We start from the raw sequence: 13,054 nt of genomic DNA on the forward strand, positions 1-13,054 counted from the left end.
AATTGTGATTATTCAGTTAAAAGAAATGTTAAAGTATCACAAAGACAAATCTTTGCTGTTACCACGGACATAAAGTGATGTTTACTTCCACATTATGTCTGTTTGATCCAGATAAAAGCAGCTGTAGCTGTAAAGAGACTGGACGATACAGCTTTAACATGCTGAGCGCGCTCTCCCGCGGACGGCAATCAGTTTTTGGCTCGACCCCTGTCTGCTCTTCTGTCCAGTCTTTCTGGCCACGTAAAATCTGATTTCAGGTCCGTTAACACCTCATACAGTTTGTGATTAACACACAGTTAAAAACGGGGACATTTCCGGGGACAGCTCCAGACTGGGACGTCTGGTCACCCTACGTTTCATGTGACAGCACTGAAGAAATGACACTTTGCTGCAATGTAAAGTAGTGAGTGTACAGCTTGTATAACAGTGTAAATTTACTGTCCCCTCAAAATAACACATCACTGTTCCCTCTCAGAACATGCATGTGATCAATCATATGATCACTTCATCTTTGCGGTTGCTCCTACACGTCACTGTAAGTCGGTGAGCGGGTCATGAAATCTGTGTTCCTGTCGGCTTATTGACACGAGAACACCAATCTTAATCACAGTCAGGGCTGGAGTCGCTGCCGGCACAATGAGAGCTGATTGAATCTGAGGGTGTGCGTGGAAACCAAAATATAATAATCAAAGTCCAAAGTCCATGTAAGGAGGTGGTGGGGTGGATGGATGAGTCAAGTAAGAGTCCTGTGTGAAAGAAAGTTGACATGTTTTAAGTTTAATAAACGTTTTGTAGATGATTTCAACAGAGCTGCCATTTGTTGGCCTCTGCCGATTAGGCACTCGCAGGACCTCAATGAACACCTGTAATGAAAACAATTTAACTAGCCTAAGGACCCATCCACTCTACCACGTTTTCATTTTAAAACGCAGACCTCTTGATACACTTGCACCTCCCGTCCAGACTAAAACGGCGAATCCAAACACCTAAAACGGACCCCGGGGTAGCATTTTAGTGCGGAGAGGGTAAAACGGAGTTAAAAACGATGACACAGACGCTCACGTTTAGCTTCCTGATTGGCTCTTATCAGTCATACAAAGCAAAAACACGATGCTACTGACAGAGTTTTAATTTGGTGTTTTTATTAAAATATTTAGTACTTACTGTAAATAACACTTATACACTTATACTGTGCATGTCGCTGTATTTGCAGTAACAGTTCCACCTCGTTGTCGGTCCATGCAAAGAAAATCTCTGGTGTGATTCTTCGTCTGTAGTTTTACTCTCTTTACTCTTCGTGTACATCCACAGTTATAGTCCTGTATGGGTTTTTTTTATTTTGAAATACCTCATCCTGTCCAAGTCAACCAGCTAGCTAGCTTTCTGCTAACTTACCTCAACCCTGTATTTGTTCTTTTTCATGGATGCCTGGACCCTTCCGCTCTGTTTAAGCTGACATAATTTAAACCCTTTTTCACCATCAAGCGTGCCAAAGGAAAGGACGTGACGGTGATTAGATTTACAGGTTCCACCGTTGTTGTTTTGCTGTTCGGATCTGAACGAGCGGGGCTCTTAAAGCCTGAAGAGGCTAAAGGTCACACGTGACGTCGGACTTAACAACTGGATATATCTGCACTGAGAAGTTTTCGTATGTGTAGTATATTGTTTACAATATGCAGCATGTGGGATTACCTAAATCAGTTTTAACAGAGAACTTAAAAACGAGCATCAGTTTGACTTTATTGTCACGTCTCTGCTGTGTTGAGCGTTAGTGTGAAGCTGAGCGACAGCTGCAGAGCTGCCAGGTGACGTGTGAGATGCAGCAGCGTCAGGATGTCCTGTCTCTTATCACTTCCCTTCGACTCCATTGTTCTCCGAGTTACTGGGAACATTCTCCTGCTCCTTTTCCACCTCAACTCTTTTTATTATCCACAATGAAATATCACCTGCCGTAGGGGGGGTTGTTGGCAGTCTTAGAGGCGTGCAGCCTTGGCATTTTGTTGTGTCGTGCGTCTTTCCGGTACCAATATTTGCCACGTGGGCCGGCAGTTTGGTTCAGAGATGTCTTTGATGATAGTTTTAAGTATTGGTAATCTAAAGTGTGTGTGACCCTTTTTGATCTGCATGAGCCAGCAGTACAACAGCAGGAGTTTAAAGTAAAATTATCCAGCATTTCATGCAAAAAACAGAAGATTACAGAAATCTGTGAAGCAGGACAAACACATCATCTTGAGACCCCTTCACTTTATCTCGTGACCCATGGAGGGGTCTCATCCCCCATGTTGGGAATCACTGATATACAGTTAAAAGGTAACTTCAAGTCAGTGCTGACTACGTTAACGTAAGTCTGAGGTCACACAACAAAGATCGCACATAGAGAATTTAAATAAAAGCCAAGATCGCACATGAATTTGCGAACTCATTAGCGAGGTCGGGCGCAGATGTTGGACGAGAAGGCCTGGCTCGCAGTCTCCGCCCTAATTCATCCCAAAGGTGTTCTGTCAGGTTGAAGTCAGGACTGAAGTGCAGGCCAGTCAAGTTTATATTTACATTTATACATTTTTATCCAAAGCGACTTACAGTAGCTACACGTCAGAGGTCGCACGCCTCTGGAGCAGCGACGGGTTAAGTGTTTTGCTCAGCGACACATTGGTGGATGTGTCACAGTGGGAATCGAACCCAGTCTTGTCCATTGCTCCATTACCACCCACCAAGTTCCTCCACACCAAACTCGCTCATCCATGTCTTTATGGACCTTGGCTTTGTGCACTGGTGCGCAGTCCTGTTGGAACAGGAAGGGGCCATCCCCAAACTGAAATTGTCCTAAATGTCTTGGTATGCTGAAGCATCAACAGTTCGTTTCACTGGAACTAAGGGGCCAAAAACAACCCAAACCAAACTTTACACTTGGCACAAAGCAGTCAGGCAAGTACCATCTCCTGGCAACCCGCCAAACCCAGACTCGTCCACCGGATTGCCAGACAGAGAAGCGTGGTCGGTCACTCCAGAGAAGACGTCTCCACTGCTCTAGTGTCCAGTGGCGGCGTGCTTTACACACCGCTGCATCCGGCGCTTTGCATTGCACTTGGTGATGTAAGGCTTGGATGCAGCTGGAAACCCGTTCCATGAAGCTCTCTACGCACTGTTCTTGAGCTAATCCGAAGGCCACGCCACGTTTGGAGGTCTGTAGCTGTTGTCTCTGCAGAAAGTTGGCGACTTCTGCATGCGCTGACCCCGCTCTGTGGCCTACCACTTCATGGTGGAGTTTCTGTTGTTTCCAATCTCTTCCACTTTGTTAAAATACCACTAACAATTGACTGTGGAACATTCAGTAGTGAGGAAATTTCACGAATGGCAGCCTATCACGGTACCACGCTTGAATTCACTGAGCTCCTGAGAGCGACTCATTCTTTCACAAATGTTTGTAGAAGCAGTCTGCAGGCTAGGTGCTTGATTTTATCCACCTGTGGCCATGGAAGTGATTGGAACAGCTGAATTCAATGATTCGGAGGCATGTCCCAAAACTTTTGGCAATATAGTGTATATTGTTTTTTTTCTGGTGAGGACAGTTTCACCGTGACACAGCTGCCAGCTGCAGCACGCTCCCTCAATACTGGATCAATTTTAAAACATCGTATATTTGCAGTGCAAACGTGATCATTGGTTTGATGGTCTCGACAGGCTCTTTATTTCATCACTCATACATTTTACACGCTCTGATGTCGTGCTTATGGTGTGATATAAATTCTTGTGAGCGAGGTTTCAGGAAACTCAGAATGCCTTAAAGAGTGTTTAATGAAGCAAGGCAGAGGAGACAGAGTGTCCAGGTTATTATTATTATTATTATTATTAATATAACAGCCCCTCTGTACACGTGAGAAGATTCTATTGGATAGTGGTCCAAACACGAGACTGTGGTTACCTAAGTTACATCACGTTGTGTGTCACCCAAGCCGCATGCAGCATTTTCTAAAGAGCCTGTCAGTCTGCCTGTAATGAAACAAAATAAAGATAATCTCGACCTTGGATTACCAAGGAGACGGACAAGTTCATCCTTATCAGGACAGAACAGAGAGGAGAGACAGTCTGACATATTGGTTTAGAAGAGTCCCACGCTGTCACCTTTGGGTTACTTTAGCTCAGCAAATGATCCTGAGGGATTTTACCCTTAACAAGGAAAATCTCCTTCGCACTTTGTGCAAAACACGTTATTTGTTTACAACAATAAGTGTGTCTGCATCCACCTATTTTTTATTCACAGTTTCAATTTCACTTTTAGCTCCCAGCAGCTCCGGCCACTCCCAGCTGCATGCCTTGAGGAAGCCGGAGCACCCGGGGAGAATCCACGCAACGTCCTTAATAAATAAATAAAATAATTTTTGTACCAGGCTGTAAACGTGTTTTTTTTTTTTCCACTGTAAAGTTGGGTGTTTTTATGGTGCGTTTCAACTGAAACACTGAAACGTATCATCTAAATGTTCGTACACAAAGTACTATCCAACTGCTGGACATGTTGCTACTGTGTTTAGTATGCGTAAATACAACGTAATGCGTTTTTTCATCAACTGCTATTGGTTAAACTGGCTAACCTGCCTAGTTGTAAACAACAGCTGGCCGACTAGTTAACTTGGTCAACGTGGGCGAAGCTCCGACTTCGGACTTCTGACATAAAATGGAACGTGCCCGAACAGGGGAGTCTGTGGGGATTGACCCACTTTTGGTGCCTCAAGTGGCCATCTGAGGAACTGCAGTTTTTGGCAGCTGGAGGTCGCCGCTTGGGGTAAAAACCAAAACATTTTTGAAATATCAAAATATTGTTAAAAAAAGTTGCTGTATCAAAAAAACAAAAAAAGGAAAGTGCACATCAAACAGACTCAGTGCATAAATGCTGGCTTACATGAAACAGTGACTGGATGGCGACGGTGCAGTGGATAAGACACATGCTTTTGTTGTGAGAGACCGCAAAAGGGTTCGATTCCCACTGAAACACACCAGGTTGTCCTCTGACATATATGGAAAAAGCTTCAGCTAAATAAGTAAATGTAATAACAAATGAAGAGCTGGAAACATCAGCTGCGTGCAGCGATGAGGAGGTTGTAACCTTCCTCACATTAACACATGAAACTTACAGAAACACCTGATTTCCATCATTTTCTCCACACAGTTTTCCATCGTTTTGAGCTTTGACTGTAGCTCTTTTATTCTTTTGCCGTAATGTTGTTAAAATTTGTATGAAAACCTGGTGATTATTGATGTTTACAGGGCGCTGTAGCCACATTAACATGGTTGAAAATGCCAACACCATGTGTTATTCAGCAGCTGCAGTCACAGATCATTACTCAGAGTAATGAGTTGACTCAGACAGGAGGAAATCCCAGCACTAGAAAGTCATCACCCTGCCCTGATAGGAGCTAGAAGTCCCGTGTCACTGGGCCTTAAATGTCCGATGTGCCTCCTCTTCCTGCGGTGACTAAACCCACCTGTTATAACAAACAGCGGACGTGACACATTCATCAGTCATCCTGTGAGGACTCAGCTCGCCTCTGCCGTTATAAGGACATGTGCCGTAATCAGGGCTGCGACTGCAGATCACTTTCATTATCGATTCACCTGTCAGTCATTTTTCTGATTCATCTTTAATCTGTATAACATCAGGAAATAGTGAAACATCTCATCACAGTTCCCCCAAATCCTACAGGGACGTCTTTAAATATCTTATGTTGTCTCATGATGTGAAATACTCACATCTAAGAAGCTTGATAAATGTGTGGGGGGTTCTTCAAACAGCTATTTAATCCACAAACTGTTTCAACAGCGATGAATAAACAAGCTGTATATCTTCATTATCGTGAATGAGACATGACATCTTTAATCTTCTGGCGTCCACTGGTGGTACATTTAATCAAGTACTGTCTTACTCCATCACATCTCAGAGGGAAATAAGGTACTTTTTGCTCTACGACATTTATCTGACAACTTTAGTTACTTTGCAAATTAAAATGTTTAAAGACAAAAAATATGATAACAGAGTACTTTTACTTTTAATTACTTTAAGAAAACTTTCCTGATTAAACTTTTACTGAAGTAACATTTTTAATGCAGGATCATTACTTGTAACTTGAGTATTTCTTTAGTGTGGTATTAGTATTAGTTAAAGATCTAAGTCTTCATCAATGCTGAGTCAGTGAACATATATTTCCAAGAGGATGAAGAATCAGTTTCCATTTATTCAGGCCTGCTGTGCTTTCATCGTGTGCTCTTTGAGACTTAACATGGTGATAATAAATGTCTGAACATGTCACTGAACATGGAGGTTAATGGGTTTTCAATATGACATCTGGAGGCAGTGGTCCAGTAGCTGTAGCCCTGAGGCGCGTTCGAGTCTTCCTGCTGATGTGACCTCAAACAGCTGAAAGAGCTCAAAGCCTCTTCATCCCGTTAGTAACAAATAATCCACTTCCTCCCTGTTGATCTGCGTGTTTAGTGTGTTTGAAACAATAGTCGATTCACTACTAATAAATCACTACCTACTTCCTGTAAAGCTTCAGAGCTATAAGGATAGCACTGATGCATGAGTTAGCATTTTAGCTATGTTGCATAACCAAGCAGAAACCTCCGGGTCTTAAAAGAAGCCAGTGCCGAAGTGCCTTACACCTGCATTCGGCCAGCAGGGGGCGACTGGTTGTGAAAAGAACTCCGATTGCATAGAAGTCTATGAGAAAATGTTGCTACTTCTCAGCTGATTTATTCCCTCAGTAAACACTTTCCTGATGACTTTATGGTCTCAGTCGCTAGTTTCAAGTCTTCTTCAACACATCATGATGTATATTTAGTAAATTATGGTCTCATTTAAAGGAAAGTAGACCAGATAGCTTTAACCTTGTGATTGACAAGTCATTTTTCTGGAAAAGATATTTTGTTTTAAGCCTGTTTGTCGCTAGCTAAAATTAGCATCCAAGTTAACATCACAGTCAACATGAATTACAGATGCACCTTGCTAACCAAGCTAGCTTGCGACACCCACTTGTCCAAATATTGTCATGTTTGGTCCCCAAAAAACCAAGATGGTGACAGGCCAAATGCCAAATTTTTAGGCTTGAAACAGGTAGTCCATAAACCAACGGGTGACGTCATGGTGGCTACGTGTACTTCTTTTACACAGTCTTTGGTATAAATGGATCAATCATAGTAGTATGGTTGTAAATTTTGATCTGATAAGACTGTAGAGGTAGGTCGAACAAAAAAGCTTAGAAACTTCTGGAGTGTTTGAAACACAAAACACAGATTTTTCTCTGTGTCCAGTCTTCTGTCCCTCAGCTGCATCGGCATGGACTTGTTTTGATTTCCGGAGCCATTTTCCCGCCTTATCTCTGCCATCAGCTCATTTCCTGTGTGTAACAGCACCATTTCCTGTCTCTGTGGAGCACAATCAGAGAGATAACACACAACCGCCACACAAGACCTAGTTTTTCTCGTTGTTTCTTTTTCTGGGCCTGCACGTCTCTTTCCTCCTCCAGCTGTTTCTTTTAGTGTCCGGTTCTGCTTTCATTCAAATCTAATCTGATTTTTAACCACTTGGAAGACATCAAACGTTGGTTTGACAAATAAAAATGAGTGATCTGTTATCTCTGAGACTGTTGTTATTTATGTTGTTTATTTAACCCAACAAGAAACACATTTATGTATTCTGCCAGAAATAAATGCAACCACACAGTGGTGGAAGAAGTATTTAAATCCTAAATTGTAAATACTCTGCTACAAGTCATGCATTCATAAGTTTACTTAAGTACAGAAGTATTAGCGGTAAATGTACTTAACGTATCTGTAAAAATACGTTTTAAGAGTACTGATGCATCAATGTTAGAGCAGCATTTTACTGTCGGAGCTGCTGAAAGTGGAGCAAGTTTTAACTACTTTATACAGTTAATTAGTTTTAGCGACTTTATATACAGTTAGCTATTTTTTTCTACTTTATATACAGTTAGCAAATTTTTCTTTATATACAGTTAATTAATTTTTCTTTATATACAGTTAATTAGTTTTAACGACTTTATATACAGTTAGCTATTTTTTTCTACTTTTTATACAGTTAGCTAGTTTTTTCTACTTTATATACAGTTAGCTAATTTTACTTCTTTATATACAGTTAGCTTGTTTGAACAACTTTATATACAGTTAGCTAATTTTACTTCTTTATAGTTAACTAGTTTTAACGATTTTATCTACAATTAGCAAGTTTTTTCTACTTTATATACAGTTAGTTAGTTTTACTTCTTTTTATTTTTTTAACTATTTAAATGAAACCATGTAAGAAGTTTAGAGGGGAAATGTCTTTGGTGGACATGATAACAACATGGGGATCCTGCACACTGATTTGTGAATAAGTAAAAAGTAAAAAAATGTTCGGGAACCCCCGATTTAATTTCTAAGAACACGTTGTATTTTATAAGCTTCTCTTATGTTTTCAAATTTATCTTAACCTGAAAGGTAAATGGTAACTACAGCTGTTGAATAAATGTAGTGTAGTAAAAAGTACAATATTTAGAAGTGTAAAATAGAAATGTTTAATTTCCTTACATTGTCCCTCTTCTCGAGAAAAAGAGAAAAGGCTCACTCACAACAATATGCACTTCCTACTGTGAGGTGGCGTCCTCAACAGCGGCCGAGGAATCAATGCAGAGCACATGTGATGAGCTATTGTACAGCGCTGCCTGGCCTTCCTGCGTTAGCCTGCTTCCTAGCTGACATCATTGTGTGACCCCATCTCTGTCTGTGGGAGGAAACGCTCATTTGCTCTCACATGAGTACAAGTACACACATGATCCTCCTGTACACACATTCACAAATACACACAGAAACATTTACTCAAGTGCTGTACTTAAGTACAAATCAGGGCTCTACGCTAACGTTTTTCCAAAGGAGCACATGTACTCTTAAATGAAAAAAGCACACAATGAAATGTAGGAGAACAGCAAAAAATGTAACAGAGTTTAACAAAGTATTTATTATACACATATTTATACTACATGTTTGCTCCTTCTCCTTATGTTCAAATATGGTATGAAAGCATTGTAGGATGGAAGTGAAGACCCTTTAATATTTTGTTAAATCTTTTTCAATATTGAATCAGATGTTTTGAAAATTTAAGACATTGAAAACAGCTTTTGAAATACTGATCAGTCATCACAAAAAACTTTTCTGTGATTGGTGAACCAGGGACGGATTCACAATATACCAGCAGCACCCACACAACCCACATCTAATGTAATCAAGACTACTGAACAGTGTTACAGTAACTTTAGTAAATCAAAACAAGGGGAACGTGTTGCTCTCAGGAGGAGCACGTACTGGCACACCTGTGCAGTGGAAATCTGCATCTTTCCACTGCAGAGGCGCTTCACACAATAACATTAGATAAAACGTTCAATTTTAATCTAATAGCATACTGTTAGTATGTTCATATATAAATGGGATCTCCTGGTGCTCCTGTGGCCAGCTGGCTTTTTCCCTACCAGAGTTTCAACAACTCTCATTTGACTGACACCCGCTTTGCGTTGCATCCTGCACGCTACTATAGGGGCGTGATGTTTTGGATTATTGTAGTTACTCTGTGGTTGCACTGTAGAGCCCTGCAAATGACACACACATATACTTGCCCGTCAGATCCACAGACCCTGGAATGCTGAGTTCACTTAACAACTGCCTTTGTGAAGTTAAAAAATGGATGTCAAATAATTTCCTCCAGCTGAACTCAGACAAAATAGAAATCCTGGTCATTGGGTCCCAGCAGATGGCAAATCAAATACTGCCATCTGCTGGTTCCCCAGTAAATCACATTAAGCCTGTGGCAAAGAACCTTGGTGTTTGGTTTGATAGTAATTTAAATTTTGAGCAGCACACCACAAAGCTTGTTCAATCATGTTTTTATCAACTTAGAAATATAGCAAACATTCGATCTATGTTAACTTTTAAGGACACCGAGACCATTTTACACGCCTTCATCTCATCACGCCTGGATTATTGCAACAGCCTTTTCACCTGTTTAACCCAAAAATCTATTGATCGACTCCAGACTGTCCAGAACTCAGCTGCCAGGCTTTTAACCAGAACAAAGAAATATGACCACATTACTGCTATTTTAGCTTCATTACACTGGCTCCCAGTATGTTTTAGAACTGACTTTAAAATTCTATTGATCACTTTTAAAGCTCTTCATGGCCTCTCGCCTTGTTATATAAGTCCCTTCTTAAAACATACTTTTATAGGAGAGCCTTTCCCGATCTTATTTGACTTTATTTTATGCCTTTTAGTTTATTCTATTTTACTAATTTTATATTTATCTTAAATGTGTATTTTAGTCTTTTCAATGTTTTCATGCTTTTATCTTGTATTGTTTTTGTCTTATTGACTTTACACTTGTTAAAGCACTTTGTAACTTGTTTTTGAAAAGTGCTCTACAAATAAAGATTATTATTATATTATTATAAATGTGAAGTTTATACATTACAGTTTATACACAGCCGATTAAATCCAATCATTGCTGGTTGACATAAAACACGTGACTACTGGTTCGCCGGTGCAGGAAGGAAGCCTCAGAAAACTCAAATACAGAGAGATTTACATGGAGGTGAGAGGCTTTGTGAACTCGTTTAGTGCTTGAATTTAATGGACGTTCATTTTGTAAAGGGCCTGCGCTCCAGCTTTAGGATCTGAACACTTCCTGGGGGTGATCACATTAAAATATTAGGAGGGGAATTACTAAAGAGGCTGAGAAATGTTTTATTTACATATGTTTGCAGTTTTTTTAGAGTCTGACTTGAAACAATAGTCAGGAAAATCCTAGTAATTTCAGAATTTTAGAGAGATTTTTGATTCCATGTTTAAAAGAGACTGGTTGAGGGGTTCGAACGAGCGACTCTTGACCTCCGTTTCTCCAAACCTGGATTGGTTCCAGAGTTCTTCTGCTTTGTTCAAGTATTAATTTGCTACTTAACAAAGTGTAAATTAATTACAGTTACAGTTAAATGTTCATGTTTGCATTGGAGGTTACATCCTAATATTTTTTGTAAAAAGTTTGGCTATATGTTTATAATAATAATATTAATTTTGTTGCTTTGCATGTTTTTCATGTGCACCACGTCTTCCTTTGCCTTTTCCAGCCACAGCTCTTCTGATGTTTCTGATTGGTGCCAGTAAAACTGCCTCTCAAGCTGTCTTTTGAAAATGGTTAACGGAAAAACACATGTATGTGACATAACTTGCGTGATTTATATATGTTAAAATGTAAATAACATAATTATTTTAACCAAATGCATATTTTCCTCAATCTAACCAAGTAGTTTTTGTACTTAAACCTAACCAAATTGCAACGTTACAAATTTACCACAAGTTTTATTTGGAAAGTCTAAGCGGACGTTACATATTTGTATTGCTAACTTGACTGCGGAGCCCTACATGTGCAAAAAACAACTCTAAAGGGTACCCAGGGCGTTAATAAGTGGGTCTCGAACAAGCCTCCAAATGTGATGAGTTGGGGGTGAAAACGTGCCCTACATCTGTTATTGTGTAGTCTGAACCCGGCATTAAAATATCCCTCAAATATAAAATCTGACTAGAAGAAAAATTAATTTCGACATAATTTCTGAATTAATGTTAGTTACTGTGCCATTAGAGAGACGTCAGAGCGCCTGGTAACTGTTGGAGAAGGCGGGACTCTCTGATGATCATACTTTGATTACATTTCTTGGCATTTGATGTCAGCTGGGAGAGATTACACCACTAAACTCTGGATTATTATGCTGCATATTTGACCTCCAGGCCAAACAGCTCATGTTAAATCCCAGTTTATCGCATTTGAGCCATCCCTTCCTCACACTGCATGAAACCAAAACTGAGCAGCGAATGCCAAAAGTGGGCCAGCTAAAGCCCCGTGTAGGCATTTCAAATAAATAGAGAGCAATTACAGTGTTTTGTTTGTGTACAGAGGTCACTGTGGAGCCCCCAACTGAGATCAGAAGAAATCCATTTTGGTGATGGTGGGAGGGAAGGTCGGTCCTTGTCTGACCCCCACTACACCATGCAGCCTGTGTGCTAGCACAGGAAACAGGGTCAGTTATAGCACCCGGCTCCCACCTCCAGTTCCCCCGCTCTCATCATTGTTCCCCTGCTGTCTCCTCCTCCCTCACGTGGCTGTCAGCCCTGCAGGACAAATCTCACCGAACCTCATGTCTTTTTCTTTTTTGTTTGTTTTAGTCCTGCTGTTGTGTTTGAATAACTCACTGTCACTGACCGCTGAGGCACATCCAGCCTGGGATTGTCTTTGACAAACTGGAGGCAGGGAAGTGATTGGCATGTCTGACCGGGTAGCAGCTGAAGGCTCGTGGCAAAGACGTCTAGTTTTATTTTTCATTAAGAAAAATACATTTAAAAATACATAACCGTAGACAGACTCTTTTGTTGTTACTATAACTACAGCACAGTAAAACTCACTAACACTTACATGTTACACAGGTCTGCTAGTGGGTGGCATCTCACACCGAGCCACACAATACTGCATTGTTGTTGGATATTTTCTTTAAAAATATGTCTGTATTCGGATGCGTGAGGGTATGATGTGTATATATTGTGTATCTGCTGTTATTTAAATAACCTTTAATATAAACCCCAAGGAATACCAGTAAAATATCTGTTCAGTGAACAAACTAACGGTGATCTAAGGCCTTAGATTAAAATCTACACCCTTACGCTACACTTGCTTTTTGCCTCGGATCTGTTAGCTTTAGCCTTTTAGCATTATATGATGTATGTAGCCACCAAGTGTGTATTTATGACCCTTTCACAGGGTTCTTCTTTTAAATCAGACAGATGGAAACACTACAAACTTAGCTGGAGATGGCATCTTTAACCACTTCATTGCAGAAACGTTTGCTTAGCTAACGAATGATGGCCTAGTTGTCATTTCAAACAGTAAAATCCTCAGCAGGTGATGATCCATAGAGCTTTGTTGTTTGTATTACCGTGTAATAATTGCCAGTGGTGGAATGTAGCTAAGTAC

This window comes from Micropterus dolomieu, linkage group LG13 (assembly GCF_021292245.1).
Source record: "Micropterus dolomieu isolate WLL.071019.BEF.003 ecotype Adirondacks linkage group LG13, ASM2129224v1, whole genome shotgun sequence".
NCBI classification, from domain to species: domain Eukaryota; kingdom Metazoa; phylum Chordata; class Actinopteri; order Centrarchiformes; family Centrarchidae; genus Micropterus; species Micropterus dolomieu.